Source organism: Cupressus sempervirens, chromosome 9 (assembly GCF_028749045.1).
Source record: "Cupressus sempervirens isolate cs-2001-9-10 chromosome 9, ASM2874904v1, whole genome shotgun sequence".
Lineage (NCBI taxonomy): Eukaryota > Viridiplantae > Streptophyta > Pinopsida > Cupressales > Cupressaceae > Cupressus > Cupressus sempervirens.
In genome coordinates, this window is record NC_143126.1 from 547,897,848 (window position 1) to 547,915,218 (window position 17,371).

The window sequence follows — 17,371 nt, forward strand, 5'->3', positions numbered from 1 at the left end:
TGAGGTTAACCATTTCCCTTTCCATCCTTCGATCCTTTTGAAACATTTCTCCACCAAACCTCTCCACATATCAGCCTTATTTCTTCTTTGAATCAAAGGAATCCCAAGATATTTACTTGGCAAAGTCCCATATCAAATATTCAAGATCTTATAGATAGCTCTTTGCTTACACTGGGAGGTACTGAAGATTTATTTATTTATTTAGATTTATTCCAATTTATTTTCTAGCTTGAAGCCTTACCATAAAGATCTAACATTTGTGTCATTAACCAAGCTTCCATTTTTGAAGCTTCCCCTGCTAAGAAAGTGTCATCCACAAACTATATATTGGAGACGACCTCCACCTCTTCAATAATATTCACTCCTTTCCATAGCCCATCCCTTCTTCTTTTACCAATAAGTCTTCCTAAGATTTCTGCCAAAATGATGAAGAGAAATAGGGATAGAGTGTCCTCTTGTCTTAAACCTTTCCCTGATTCAAAAAAACCTTGAGGAATACCATTAACCAATACTGAAAAATGTGTTGTTGAGATGCAACTCTTAACCCATTTGATCCATCTAGGATCAAACCCAAACTTAACCAGTAACCCTTACCAAAAAAGCTATATCCACTTCATCATAAGCCCGCTTAATGTCTAATTCTACCATCATCATATCTAACTTCTTTAACCTAATAGAATGAATCATTTCGTGATAAATTATTGCGCCTTCATAAATAGACCTTCATAGGGAGAAACCACTTTGCTATGATGATATCACCACACCAAGAATCCTTTTGACTCAATTTGCAGTGACTTTTGAGATTACCTTATACATTGTATTGCACAATGCAATAGGTCTAAAATCTTCAAAATTCTTTACCTCATCCTTCTTCAACACTAAAGAAATGAAAGAATTATTCAAATCTTTTAATATAAAACCTCCCTTTCTAGATTCCACCACCACCTCCCATACCTCTTGGGCCAACAAATCCGAAAAGGCTCTGAAAAACCTTGCAGGGAACCCATTCGGACCCGGGTTTTTGTCCCTACCCAGCCCTTTCAAAGCTCGAAACACTTCCTCTTTTGAAAATTCAACATACAACATCTTATCTATTCTAAGGCTAATTTTTGTGGGATACATTCTAGAACCTCATTCAAGCCCTCATCATCTATATCATCTTGTGTTTTGTTCCTTTGAAAAAATGAGACATCCTCCTCTTTTATCAAATTTTCACCCCTTAACAAAACTCCTTCCATATTTCAATAGATAAAATCTTATTATGAGCATGCCTTACCTTGACCGAATTGTGGAAAAACTTTGTATTTCTGTCCACCTCATTCAGCCAAGTTTCTCTAGATTTTTGATGCCAAAAAATTTCTTCCCTTGCTAAAATCTCTTCATATTCTTTACTTAGTGCCCTTTCTTCCTGAAAATCCTCCTCCCTCATTCCTTGGATGATTACCTTCTCATTTAAATATTTCAAAGATTCCTCCAAATCCAAATTATTTTTAAATATATTCTGGAAGGACTCCCTATTCGAAATTTTAATTTGCTCTTTCAAAAGCTGTAATTTCTTAAAGAAAATATAATCTTTATTTCCTTCAAAGGATGGTGCACTAGCCCAACACCTTCCAACCGACTCTTTAAACCATCATCCCTTAGCCACATAGCCTCAAACTTGAAAGGGAATCTTTCTGGAGATGAATCTTCCTGGATGCTGAGGCTAATGGGAAAATGATCCGAGCCATGAATTGGTAGGATTTACGCTTCCACCATCCAATTGGCATTTTCCCAATCTCCATACACTAAGAATCTATCCAATTTTTCCACAATATTGACAAACCCTACTCTTCTGTTAGTCCATGTAAACTCCCCCTTTTTAAAAGGAATTTCCACTAACCCATTCTCCATAACAAACTTTGTGAGATCATCCTAACTTGATGACCTCCACCCCCCTCCTCCCTCTCTCTTTTTTCTTTAGGATAGAGGATTGCATTAAAATCACCTCATAACACCACCATTTCATCACTTGAAATCTCCAAAACCCCTTTCAAAATTTGCCATAGCACCCTCTTCTCCCTATTCTACGAAGGCCCATAAGTATTGATAACATTATACTCTATTCCAAGTTGCTTTGACTTCACCTTTGGCCATTGCCAATCAAAAATTTATTGCATAACAATGACTAAAGTAGACTCCATTTTCCACAAAACCCCTAAGCCCCCTAAGGCTCCTAGAGCTTCCATCCATTCACAATTCCATCTAGCAAACCTTTTCTTTAGTCCATCAATATCCTCCAATTAATCTTCATTTCTTGAAATGGTACAACATTTGGCCTCACTTGATCAAGACCCCTCTTGATAAAGAAAATCTTGTTAGGGGCATTGCAGCCCCTGACATTCCATGAAAGGAGCTTCATCTCTTTTGGAAAGAGGCTAACCCTCTTCCCGCTTTCAATTTTCTTAGTCCTTTTCCACTTCCAACAATCTAGATTAAAGCCTTCAAAGTCCTTCCTTTCTTTTGACTCTCTCCAACCTTAATCTTATGGTTTCTCCTCTCTGACAGAGATAAAGTTCTTTTCTCCTGCATCACAATATTCTTTGAGAGCCGTAAAAAATCCTTTGTTGACCCTTCCATCTCATCCTCTTCTGGACCATTCTCCTCTATCTCTTCCCCAGACCCTTCTTCTCATTAAAGTAGTCTTCTAAATTTATTCTTGGAAATATTTCTATATCTTTCATCCTAACATCTTTGAAACCTTCAAAATTTCCATTAAGTATCATATCTCCCTTTAAAATTTTTGAGCAATACCATGCCTCCTTATTAGGCTTTTCCATTCTTCATCTCAAACTCAACTCCCAATCGAGACTAGGTTCCTTAGCTCTATCTTGTCGAGGAGACCCAACTTCCACAATTTCAAAACTCCTCTCTACCTGTTTGAAGTAGGTTATTTCCCCCTATTTAACCTTTCACTTCCCATAAAAACCCCTGTCGATCCTTTCTCCCTTGTATCATCTTCCCTTGAAATCTCCTCCTCTCCACCTTGAGAATGCCTTCCTTCACTATCTCCTTTATCTCTCAGCCTAACCCCCATAATCCCCATCCATCCATTATTCAACATTGATTTCACGACCATATCATATTCCCATTCAAAATTCCTTGCTAACATTCCTTGGCATTCCTTTCCTTTATTTACAGAGGAGGGTTCAAACAACACCAATGTTCTATTGAGAAGCTTCTCTGCCTCTTTCTCTTTCATTCTAACTTCCACAGAGCACCCTTTTTGAATCATGTTCTTCACTTAGACACACCACATAGACATGCAAGTCCTCCTCTATAGACAAATCCTGTCTCCATTTTCCTTCCGAAGAAAATAACTCCACCATTTCTGGTAAAGGGTGACAGTCATTCCACATTATGCAAATGCGTGGAAACATTTGAAAGTTCACCTTATCCAACATTTCTACCATTTGAACATAAGTTGCCATCTTGTTTCCAATTAATTGAAAATACTATTCATTCTAGTATTCTTGAGGTAAGTCCCTTAGTCTAATCTATATTGGGAAAGATCTGATGGCTTCTTTGGTCAAATCAAAGTTGGGCTCCCATTTAGAAAATAAGGTCCATTATTTAATATCCAATCCCTATCTTGGGAACTATCCACCATGATCATACAAAACCCATTTTCTAGAGTTTTAAAATCTTTAACATGCCCCCACTATTTGTCACACTAGTCTTTTAGCTTACGAATAGCTGACCATTTCCCTCCCCACTTCAGAAAAAAGGCATTACTCCTTAGATAGCTCACTAATTCTTTCCAAGACCGCATCTCCACCTTTAGAATATCAACTATACATCACTCTTCTACTGGTTCCTCAATGCACTATTTGAGGTGATTCTCTACCGTCCTAGGATGCCACATCTTTTGTGCTATTGTGCTGAAATCCACTATACCTCATAGATTCGTAGAAATGAAATGCTACACCAAATGGGAGGGACCCTCCCATCCTCACCAATCTCTTTAGATTTCTCCACTGGATGTCCACCACCACCCCTAATAGAAAATCTTGTTCATTCCTCTCTTTGAAAGCCTCTTCTTACTGACAACGACCAACACTTTCTCCATTGGGCTATGTATAAAAATTCCTTACATCATCAAAATGACCTATTCCGACCAAGATGACTCTTACTCTTGTCAAAACCTTCTTCCCAACCTCCATGATTTCCATACCTTCTACTAAACCCTAAAGCCCTTCGCTCCGCCATAAGTCACCTTATACATTGATGATGCAACACCTCTTTGGATTTTATTATAAACATTGATCCAATAGCTTGATCTAAAAGTAAAATACACACATATTCTATGTCAATTATACCACTATAGTATTATATACATGGAATATAATCACTTAGTTGTGTAACTTTGCATGTGTGTGATATATATAAATATATAAAGGAAACTCAATGATAAAATTAAAGAAACAAAACTAAGTGAAAAAAGAACAACACATATATTGAAGTAAAGGTCGAAAACACCAACTTAAACAACAAACTCAAATCAAGAAAAAAGTAAAGTTAAATAACAATGACAACAAAAAACAAAAAAGCAAAAGACCAAGACTAATTAAGGAAAGGGAAAAAGATAAAATAAACAAGGAAATAGAGACACACATGCGCACGCACACAATCACACACACACACACACACACATGCATACATACACGCAGATGCACATGCACACACACACGCACATGCACATGCACATGCACACGCACACGCACACACACACGCACACGCACACACACACGAACACACACACACACACGTACACACACATGTACACACACACACATGCACACACACACGCACATGCGTATACACACACAAGGGAAGCAAAACACATGCAAAATGAATAGACTAGAAGAAACAACAACACAAGTGAAAGGAAACATCAAAGGAAAAGGCCCGAACATGCAACCTGATGTAGGTGAAAGAGAACAAGACCCAAAGGAGAGGGCCAAGGGGAGGGGGTTGTACAAACAGAGTCACTGTGAAAGGAAAGGAGCACATTGGCTCTTCTGAGTGGCTTTGTTTGTACTCCCACCTACCCTTGGCCCTCTCCTTTGGGTCTTATTCTCTTTCACTTGCAACGGGTTGTATGTTTGGGCCTTTTCCTATGGTGTTTCCTTTCGCTTGTGTGTGTGTGTGCGTGCGCGCGTGCAATGCATTGTGTATTTTATCATTGCCCCCTTGCTTAATTAGTCTTGGTCCTTTTTTATTTTATTTTGTTGTTTAACTTTACTTTTTTCTTTATTTGAGTTTTTTTTTTTGTTTAAGTTGGTGTTTGGGACCTTTACTTCAATATTTGTGTTGTTCCTTTTTCTCTTAGTTTTCTTTTCTTTAATTTTATTGTTGAGTTTCCTTTATATATTTATATATATCGCACACACACAAAGTTATAGAACTAAGTGATTTAACCCCTTGTATATATATACATATATATAGTACATAATTAGTTGGTTACGTATATTTATATATTTAGCCAACCTATAATATCCCATCTTTACATATAATATATATGTGTGTGCGTGCGCGTGCACACACACACACACAAACATAAAGTTATAGAACTAATGTATATATTACTATAATGGTATAATTAATTAGTATTATAAATATAAATATATAAAACTATTTAATTACATTACTATAGAATTATATACATAGAATCTTTTATATATATATATATATATATATATATATATATATATATATATATATATATATATAGTATATAATTTCAAACCTTGCCATAAAAAAGAAACAAAGCAAGAGAGGGAACCATAAAAATGGAACCTCAAATATATATATACTTAGGTCATATATATATATTCTCTTTAGTGCTTTGTGTCTCTTTTATTGTATACATAGTACATAATTTCAAACCTTGCCAAAAAAAAGAAACAAAGCAAGAGAGGGAACCATACAAATGGAATCCCAAATATATATATATATATATATATATATATATATATATATATATATATATATATATATATATATATATATATATATATATATATATATATATACTTAGGTCATAAATATATATTCTCTTTAGTGCTTTGTGTCTCTTTTATTGTTCTTTCTTATTTGTCTATTGGGGGTTCCATTTTTATGGTTCCCTCTCTTGCTTTGTTTCTATTTTTGGCAAGATTTGAATTCTTGGGGTTTTTTTTGACCTTTGTCCTATCTCCTCAGCCCTCCCCCCTTTTTAAAGAGTTTCAGTCTGCAACTTATCTCATTTTCTCGTTTTTCTTTTCATCTTGATGATGGATTACAAAGTGTGATCTGAAACATTGATGAAACAATATTTACACAATGAATTCCACAAGAACAACTAAAATATTCTTATGGATTGTGGAAACTTCCTCACTAATACATGAGAATACAATTTAAACATCATTTTTAAAAATAAGTTAGTCTTTATTTAATTTTTTATTTCAACATTTTAATTAAGTTTTTGGTTTCTTCTATTGTAAGGTAGTTGATAACAGAATTCCAAGTATATAACCAAGATCTCATTTTTAATTTTAATTTTTAATAACTCTCAATCTCATTTTATTTGAGTTTGTTTATATTACTCAACTAATATATTGTCCCTCATTTTATTTTTTTATTTAATATTTATAGGTCTTAATCACTTCTACGTTACAAATTGGGTTGAAATTAATATTTTTTAATCTACAGAATGTTAAAGTCATGCATCTCATGATCACTAATAATGAATTCTAATTTCAACTCATTATTGAAACCTTACAAAATTACCATCTAGTTTCTCAATGATACAAAAAACATAATATTAATAAGTTAGAAAACTTACAACAATTTGAAAACATGAAAAATATAACAAAAATCAAATGTTAAAAGTACACGAAGTTCTTCTCGAGGAATAACAAGTTTGAGCCAAAAGTATATCATTCAGTGTTGTAGGCATCTTAAGAAGTGTTATATTATGTCTTGGGCTATTTGGGCTTTACCAAAATTTGCAATGTTTTAACATCTTTTCTTTAACCTTGTGTTTATTTGACCCTAATTTTTTTATTTTATGGTGATTGAAGATTCACAAAAGTTTTCTATTGTTCCCACTATGTAGAATGAAGGTTTAAAATATGTATTGTGTTAGCACCTCTCTCATGGTTCCAAAATCGAGGAAACTGTAAGAATTAAATCAATTCAAGGCTAAAAACTCTTTGAATTTTGGTAACACTAGTTTAATTAGTAATAAGAAATTGTTGTGGTGTCTATCCAACTATTGCTTTCTTTTTGGTAGCTACCTTTGTCCATAATATATCGTGTATACACCATGATATAAAATATTCACCATGGTGAATGATGAGTTTGTCAACCTGTACTAACTGATGATTTCTCCATCATACATTTTATACCTCATGCTAGTGTCTCCAACTTGAATGAGGGATCACCAAGATGTTCCAAACTATCCTTATTATCATCTAATCCACTTGAAAAATTGTTAGTCAACCATTGGTTTGAACTCAAAAAGTTTCTCCAAGTTATAAGTCCTAAATGATTATGACCCAAAATTCTAACTTGAGTAAATTCATATTTTGATCATAGTTCCTTTATTGGGAAACCTTTTTTTGGAAGGTTTACATCCACAAAGTTATTTTTAGCTACTTGATATGGAAGAACAAGCTTTAGGTTGCAACTCTTTGTTTGAGAGATAAGGATTGAGGGATATCCATTCCAAAAAAATTTCTTGGGGCACAATCTCAACCTCTTCCATTTTTAATGTTGAACCTTTCCACTAAGAAAGACTTGACCCATTCATTCTCATGAGATGGATTCTATGAACCACTACTCTTGAAATATGTATTAATGAGTTTGATTGAAAAGAAAAGAAAAGAATAGTTGAATCTTGATAGCAATATCATAATTTGACTTGTTGTGGAAAATATCTCCTACTTATCAAGGTTTAACTCCTTTTGGGCTCATTAAGAGCCTTTTAACTTCATCAGTAGATCAAGGGCCTATTTACCCTAGGAGAATTTTTATCCTCAAAAGTTTAGGAAAGTTAGTAAAATCTTATTCTTTTTCATTTTTCTTTGGAAACCCATTTGTTCTTGTGTTGGAGTTTCCTTGCATGATCTATCAAATTCATCTATTTATTTTCATGTATGTCTCCTTTACTCTCTCATTGATTATATCACCCATTTTTTTCTCCCTTTAGGTCCAAGACAAGCTATTGTTGGCAAGATAATCCCATCCACCTCATTGAATAAATAAAGTTCAAGTAAATCCAACTTATGAAGCTTGATTATTACAAAGATCATATACTTGAGAAAATATGGTTTGATAGTGTTTTCTACCACTTGTTCAATGATCTACAATGGAACATATCTAAAGCATTTAGGCTTTTATTAAGTCCCTTGAAGTCACTCCATTCCAAACTACAAGCATACACTCTCGCCAAAATGATTAACATTTACACTTGGCCTAAGAGTACTTGGGATTCTCTTGTATGTGAAAGTATGGTCCAAATATGTTGACAATGACTTTATTCTCTTTTTCCAACACCGAATCACCATTTTCCAACCCAAATACATCAAAGAGTTAGATGTAGTTGATATGTGTGTGTGTGTGTGTGTGTGTGTACACACACACACACACACGCACACACACACACACACACACACACATATATATATGCATGTATGTATACAAACATACATGTATATACATACATACATATATATACATACACACACACATCCACATAAATACACACACACACATATATACATATATACATACATAAATACATATGTGCATACATAGATATATACATATATGCATATATACATATATACATACATACATATACATATGTATGTATGTATATACACACATAGACACCCACACCCATGAGCTCCTTTGTATCTAATAATTATCATAGTGGTGAATATTTTCCAAATGACAAATATTCAAATTGATAATCCAATTTTGTGCTAGTGACATTGAATGCAAGGAGTGTCAATTGATGATGATTCTAACAAAATTTGATCAGTGGTTGTTAAACCACCTCCAAATTATTTTAATAAATTTTTACATCTTTTCTTCTTCATGATAATTTATGCTGATTGACACCTAATTGCTTGGAATTTATTATACATGTGTTGGATATAATTGATTAATTGTGTGCTGTCTTCAATGTTACACAAATGTCATATCAGTTGACAGTCAGTGCATGTCGAGCTCACTTGGTTAGTGAAGATATTTTTCCTTGTCTACCAAGCATACTTGAGTTTTCTCTCTACAGAAGGCAGTATCTACCAAGCTCACTCGGGCATCAAAGGAATTTATGCAGAAAAGAGTGTTAACCAAGCTCACTCGGTTAACAAAGGAAAATTGAATAGAGCTAGTATTAACCGAGTTCACTTGGTTACCAAAGGAAATTTGTAAGTTCACAGTGTTAACCGAGCTCCTGTTGGTTAACACAGGAAATCACTTCAAAATTAGTTTCTACTGAGTTGGGTTGACTACCAATTTTTTTTCTTATTTTGGCATGTAAAGCTTAGTTATTTTACCTATTGATTCCAACTGACTATGGTAATGAATATTGGTTATTCTAATTTGCACTTGAGGCGACTTGAAAATCTAGAATGTATAAGTAAAACGTCAATTTGTGATTTCAAAATATGCAAGTTGAATGAATTAGAAGAGATAAGGAGAGAGGAATAAAAATTGAAGGATAAGTTGGTATCCTTTTGGAGCAGAAAAGTGTTATTCGATCACTAAGGATCAAGTATAAGCTAGAACAAAGATCTGTAAACAACAATTTAGTTGCATGACAATCAGGTTATTTCATTGTTACTCTCTAACCATTGTAGCAATGATCAACCATTTGTAAATCCTCTAACAAGGTGGCAATTCCATTTAATTGTTTCAAGACCTCTTACAAGGCCACTCCTAACAGGGTGATCAAATCCTTTAATAGGGTCACACCTAATAGTGTGTTTTGTAACCTTTAATAAGGTTGGCTCCTAACAGGGCTCACTTCAAAAGAGTGAAAAACTGTAACTAGTTACAATTGGTGGTTTTTTCCAAATTGAATTTCCACGTTAAATCTTGGTGTCATATGTGTTCATGTTATTTCTTTCATGCTTGCAATTAAATTACTAACAATATCTTAAGATCTTCTAACTTAAACACATTCTGCATTTACTGAGTTACAATAATTTTTGTATGCTTACCTAGTATCAACAGTAATTAGTTTTATTAGTTTGAATTTTATATTTGACATCTAAGGGATCTAGGACTTATTTGAGTAACTGATTCACCCCTCCCCTCTTAGTTACTCCTCTTATATTTCCAACAATTGGTATCAGAGCTTTTGGTGCTTGCAGAGAAGGTTTCAAGGACTTAAGCTAAATATCAAGATGTCTTACAAAAGAGAGATTCCAAAGCTGAACAAAGACAATTTTGCAGCATGGGAAGGACTTATGAGGCTTCATCTAGTTACCATTAGTGATTCAGGCTGCAAATATCTTGATGAAGAATACAAAACTCCCATTGGAACATTATCAGTTGAAGATATTGCTGAGAAAAAGAACCATAACATCATGATGATTGATATTGCATCTGCTCTCAGTTATGCTAAATTTGATGATGTCAAAGACTGTAAAACTACTTTTGATATGTGAACAAACTGAAAGAAATCTATGGAGAAGATGAGAATGTAAGAAGAGCCAAAGCAGAAAGCCTTAGAGGACAATTTTATCAAATGAGAATGAGAGAAGATGAAAACATTGTAAAATATGTGGAAATAATTAAGGCTAGTGTTAGTGCAATCAGAGCATCTGGAGGAGAAATTAAAGGGGAAACTGTTGTGAGAAAAATACTTAGAACTCTACTTCCCATCTATGCAATCAGAGTGTCTGCTATTCAAGAAAAGAGATGTGATCCAAATAACAAGATAGTCTTAGATGCCCTAGCAGGAAGATTGACAACTTTTGAACTAGACAACTTTGACAACTATGTTCCTGCTTCCAAGAATATTGAATCTGAATTTGAAGCTAAACTCTCACTCAAAGAAAAGGACAAGAAAATAAAAGACAATCAATCACGAAGCGAGGAAGAAACTGAAGAAAGTTATGATAGTGATCTTGAAATTGTTGAAGCCCTACTTGCAAAGAAATATTTCAGGAGCAGAGGGAAGTACAAAGGTAAAATTCCTCTAGTCCATTTTTCTTGTGAAGAAATTAGTCATATTGCTACTAGGTGTCCAAACAAAGAAAACAAGGAAGAAAAGAAAAACCACAAGTACAAAGGCAAGAAGGAATTCAAAGCTCACAAATCCTACAAAGACAAAGGTAAGAAAATTTGTTTTATGGCTAAAGATTCTGATAACAATGAAGATGAAAAAGTGTATGTTGCTGTAAAAGATGAATTTGATGAAGGAGATAAGATGGCACTTGTTTCTTATGTTAGTAAAAATGATACTTGGATTATAGATAGTGGATGTTCTCACTAGATGACTAGATATAAAACTAAGTTTGAACATTTTGAACACTATGATGGAGGTAGTGTAAGGTTTGGAAACAACGAACCTTGTTACATAAAAGGAAAATACCATATCTCATTAACCAATGAACATGTATGTGATAATGCCTATTGAGTTGAAGGATTAAAACATAATTTACTGGGTGTGGCACAGTTGAACAACATTGGATTCAAAGTAGAGTTTATGAATGGCAAGGTAAGACTGCTGGATAACAAAGGAAATCTGATTGGATCAAGCAAGCAAACAAAAGGTAACCTATTTTATCTTGATCTTGGTGATTGCTCATGTTTTATTGCTCAAGTAGAAGAAAGCTAGTTATGGCACATAAGACTATGTCATGTAAACTTTGATAATATGGTCAAGATAAGAAAACTCAAAAGAATAAGAGGTATCCCTAGTTTGAAGAAACCTAATGTTGGATTATGCAAAAATTGCCAAATTGGTAAAATGGGAAAGACCAGTTTTAAGAGCAAAAACTATCAATTAGAAGATATCTTGGAAATTGTGCATACTGATTTATGTGGACCCATTGGAATTGAAAGTTATAGTGGAGAAAAATTTTCGTTCTTTTTTTTGATGACTATTCTAGAATGATGACTGTTATGTATCTGAAAGAAAAATCAAAAGCTTTTGAGAAATTCAAATGGTATCTGGCAAGAGTAGAAAAAAGGAACTAGAAAAAATATTGAAATGCCTAAGATTAGATAGAGGTGATGAATTCATCTCAAATGAATTCAACAATTTCTACATTGAAAGAGGAATCAAAAGACAAGTATCAACCCTTGGTACACTTGAGCAGAATGGAATAGCTGAAAGAAGAAATAGATCCATCACGAATTGTGCAAGGACAATAATGATTGAAAAGAATGTTGCTATCAAATACTAGAAGGAAGCTATTAGCACTACAGTTCATAGTTTGAACTGAGTTTAGTTGAAGGACTTAAGCAAAACTCCCTATGAACTATGGTATGGCTACAAACCCAATGCAAGTTACTTGAAAGTATTTGGCAGCAAATGTTATATCTTGAAAGAATCTAGAAAAGGAAAATTTGATGTAAAATGTGATGAAGGTATATTTCTAGGATATTCCTATAGAAGTAAAGCATACAAATGTCTAAATTTGTGCACACACAAAATCATAGAAAGTGCACATGTGAGAATTGATGAGTTTGCAAAGAAGAGTGAAGAAGAAAGCAAAAAGGAGCCATAAGATTATAGAAGATTTGTTTACTATGAACCTGATACATTGCCAAACATATTTGAAAAAAAGGAGATTTCATCTCCTGAGCTCTCCAAGTCTCCAATAGTTATCGAGTTGCAGGAAGTGAAAACTAAGTCACAAGGACCCGAGTCACATGTAGAGGCTATCGAGTTAGTGCATACCGATTTTAAAGGATTTGAGCCATAGATAGAAAGATCGAGCCTGAAGTTGAGATTCAAAATGAAGACATCGCAATTCATTCAAAAGTTAAAGAACCTGTATTGGCTAAATATGTCAGAAGGCATCATGCACCTGATCAGATCATTAGAGACAAATCAGATGGAACAATGACAAGAAGCAAACTAAAAGGTACATGTTTACTTGCTGAATTTGAACCTAGAAGTTTTAAGGATGCACTGGAAAATGAAAGTTGGATTGAGGCTATGAATGAAGAAATAGAATAGATAGAAAAGAATAAAACTTGGACTCTTGATCCTAGGCCTAAAGATAAAAATGTGATTGGTACAAAATGGGTATTCATAAATAAGTTGAATGAAGATGGAAAAGTGTCAAGAAACAAAGCAAGGTTGGTATGTAAAGAGTTATTGATTACGGTAAGACTTTTGCCCCTATTGCAAGATTAGAAGGTGTTAGGACTCTACTGGCATATGCAACTCATAAAGGATCCAAAGTATATCAGATGGATGTTAAATCTACATTCTTGAATGGAATTTTTGATGAGAAAGTCTACATTAAATAACCAAAAGGTTTTGTTGATCTTGACAAAAGGAACATGGTCTACAAATTACATAAAGCACTATATAGTCTAAAACAAGCTCCTAGAGCCTGGTATGAAAAATTACATAACTATTTGATATAGACTTGTTTTCAAAGAAAAAATGATAACAATAGTCTATATATCAAGGAAGGACCAGATAAGAAGATTGTGTTGGCAGAAATATCTGTGGATGATACTCTATTTACAGGAAATGATGACTTATGCAAAGCATATTTAGAACAAATGAATAAAAATTTGAGATGTCCATGTTTGGTGAAATAAAATTCTTTGTTGGATTGCAGATACAACAGAAGAAAAATGGTATCTATATCACTCAATCTAAGTATATCAAAGAGATACTAAAGAAATTTGGAATGGAAGATTCAAAATGAGTTGGAACCCCCATGTGCACTAGACTTAAGCTTACCAAAGATGATGACTCCAAAGAAGTAGATCAAACCTTATAAAAATCAATGATTGGGAAATTACAATATGTAGTACATACAAGGCCTGATATTGCTTTAGCAGTTGGGATAGTGGCAAGATTCTCAGCAAAACCTTGAGAAAACCACATGATGGCAATAAAAAGAATCTTGAGATATCTAAAAGGCATTGAAGAGTATGGCTTATGGTACAAACTTGGAGGCAATCTTGACTTAAAAGTATATACTGATGCTGATTGGGCATGAAATCTTGATGACAGAAAAAGCACTAGTAGTGGAGCATTCTTTCTTGGTAAAAGGATGGTATCTTGGACAAGCAAGAAGCAAAATTGCACATCTCAATCCAAAACAGAAGCAGAATATGTGGCTGCGGCGGTAAATTGCTCTAAAATTGTTTGGTTTAAACAATTGTTGGAAGGAATGAAGCTTGAAATAAAAAAACCAATAGTCATGTATTGTGATAACACCAGTGCAATCAACATATCAAAGAATTCAATGATGCATTCCAAAACAAAGCACATTGCTATAAAATATCACTTTGTAAGAGAATTAGTACATGAGAAAGAAATCAGATTGGAATGCGTGCATACACAAGAACAAATTGCAGATATATTCACCAAGCCATTACCTAAGGATGCATTTTTGTATTTAAGAGATAAGCTAGGGATCATTCCCTTATCCGAAGCTTACTAAATAAAGTTTAGTGATACATCAACAAGAACAAAGTTGAAGATCAATTAGTTGATGCAATATTGACAAGGACATATTGCAGATGCATTTGTACTCAAGGTACATTGACACTAATCAAAATTGTCTTTGGAATGTGTTGTCAAAGAGGGAGAAGTTTACTGTCATATCTTTATGAAATTTTGTAATTCCAAGAAGGAGAAGTTAAGTAGTTCCTTCATAGAGGGATAATACTATAGGATAAATTTTCTATGTAAAATTAGAGAGGGAGAAACTTTCTCAATATTTCATTGTGCTATGAAATATTGTGTTTCCATTAATGCCAAAGAGGGAGATTTTTGGATACAATTGAAATATTGTGTGCTGTCTTTGATGTTACACAAATGTCATATCAGTTGATAGTTAGTGCATGCCGAGCTCACTTGGTTAGTGAAGACTGTTTTCCTTGTCTACCAAGTATTCCTGAGCCTTCTCTGTATAGAAGGCAGTATCTACCGAGCTCACTTGGGCATCGAAGGAATTTATGCAAAAAAGAGTGTTTATCGAGCTCACTCGGTTAACAAAGGAAAATTGAATAGAGCTAGTATTAATCAAGTTAACTCGATTACCAAAGGAATTTTGTAAATTCGCAGTGTTAATCGAGATCCTATTGGTTAATATAAGAAATCACTTTAGAATTAGTTTCTATCGAGCCGGGTCAGCTACCAAAGGATTTTCTTATTTTGGCATGTAAAGCTTAATTATTTTACCTATTGATTCCAACTAACTGTGGTAATGAATATTGGTTATTCTAATTTGTATTTGAGCCAACTTGACAATCTGGAAGGTATAAGTAAAAGGTCAATTTGTGATTTCAAAATATGCAAGTTGAATGAATTGGAAGAGATAAGAAGAGAGGAAGCGAACTTGAAGGATAAGCTGGTATCCTTGTGGAGTAGAAAAGTGTTATTTGATTAGGAAAGATCAAGTATAAGCTAAAATAGAGATCTATAAATAGCAATTCAGTTGCATCACAATCATGTCATTTCATTGTTACTCTCTAACCATTATAGTAGTGATCTAAAATCTCTTAAAAGAGTTGGTTTAATAGCCATTTGTAAATCCTCTAACAAGGTGAAAATTCCATTGAGTTGTTTCAAGACCTCTTACAAGGCCACTCCTAACAAGGTGATCAAATCCTTTAACAGGGTCACACCTAATAGTGTGTTTTGTAACCTTTAACAGGGTTGGCTCCTAACAGGGCTCACTTCAGAAGAGTGAAAAACTGTAACTAGTTACAATTGGTGGTTTTTCCCAAATTGGGTTTCTACATTAATTATTAGTGTCATATGTGTTCATGTTATTTATTTCATGTTTGCAAGTAAATTACTGACAATATCTTAAGATCTGCTAAGTTAAACACATTTTGCATTTACCGAGTTACAACAATTTCTATCTGCTTACTGAGTATCAGCAGTAATCAATTTTATCAGTCTGAATTTTATATTTGACATCTAAGGGATCTAGGATTTATTTGAGTAATTGATTCACCCATCCCCTCTCAGTTACTCCTCTTATATTTCCAACAACATGTTCTACTTGCAACTCATTAATATTAAAATTCTATCTACTACTGAAAACATATTTCATAAAATTATCGTCCATGATTTGGATCATAATCCTAACTACTAAATATTAGTGTCCACATTTATAAATTTAGCAAGATTTTCTACATTTGAATTCTTATAAATACCATATAGCCTTTCATGTGATTCTTTTACACATTCTGTTCAAGTTGATTCATTCAATTCTTTTTTTGGTATCTTTATGTCTAATCCCTACTAGGAGTTCTTATGTTAGTGGAATATAAATGATTGATGCGAACATACTGTATTACCCAACTAGTATCACTTTAGGATCTTTTGATACCTAGTAACTTAGGATTTTCTCTTTTAATTTTTGTGTTTCATAACAAAGGCTTAAGATCATTGTATGATTATATATTCTATCCAAGTGTTTCATATAATGTTTCATCCTCATCTTTCTAACAAGGGTTTCTTTATTATATATTTTATCAATTTTATTTTGTATATATTGACTTCTTTGGCTTCATATTATTCCTATTACTTCTCTCTTGGGAGGAGGCTTTTTTTAGTTGCAAGTTATCCTTAATTATTTTGGTTTATTAAAAAACTATCACTTAAAGAATTTATAAGTTATGTTGGCAATCACATTTTTTTACGGTTATTGGTAAGTGGATAAAGTATGCAACTGTCATATGATTTGTATTTAGGTGGGTTTTTATTTGAAGAAAAAATCAATTTATTAATGATAACACTTTAGAGATAGATTGTTTGTCAAATATGGATTTGTATAGTATTCAATTCATGAGACATGAGAATAATTGTTGGAAGTGGTAGATGGCATCCATGAAAATATGAAAACCTAATGATATATTTTGGCAATATGTTGTACATACAACCAAATTGACATGAGTATTCTAAGTGTTTAAGAAAAAAATTGTATCAACTAAAAATATTTATTTTATGTTGTCTTTTGCATGTGTTTCCTTTCTAGTGTTGTAATCACAAACATGAAAAATATTTTCTCCTACGATAACATTCATAGAACACTATTTAGAAAGCTCCCTCTATTGGGGATGGGTTGGTTGATTCTTCTTAGGATTCTTTCGTGGTGGATTCTGTTGCTCTTCCTCA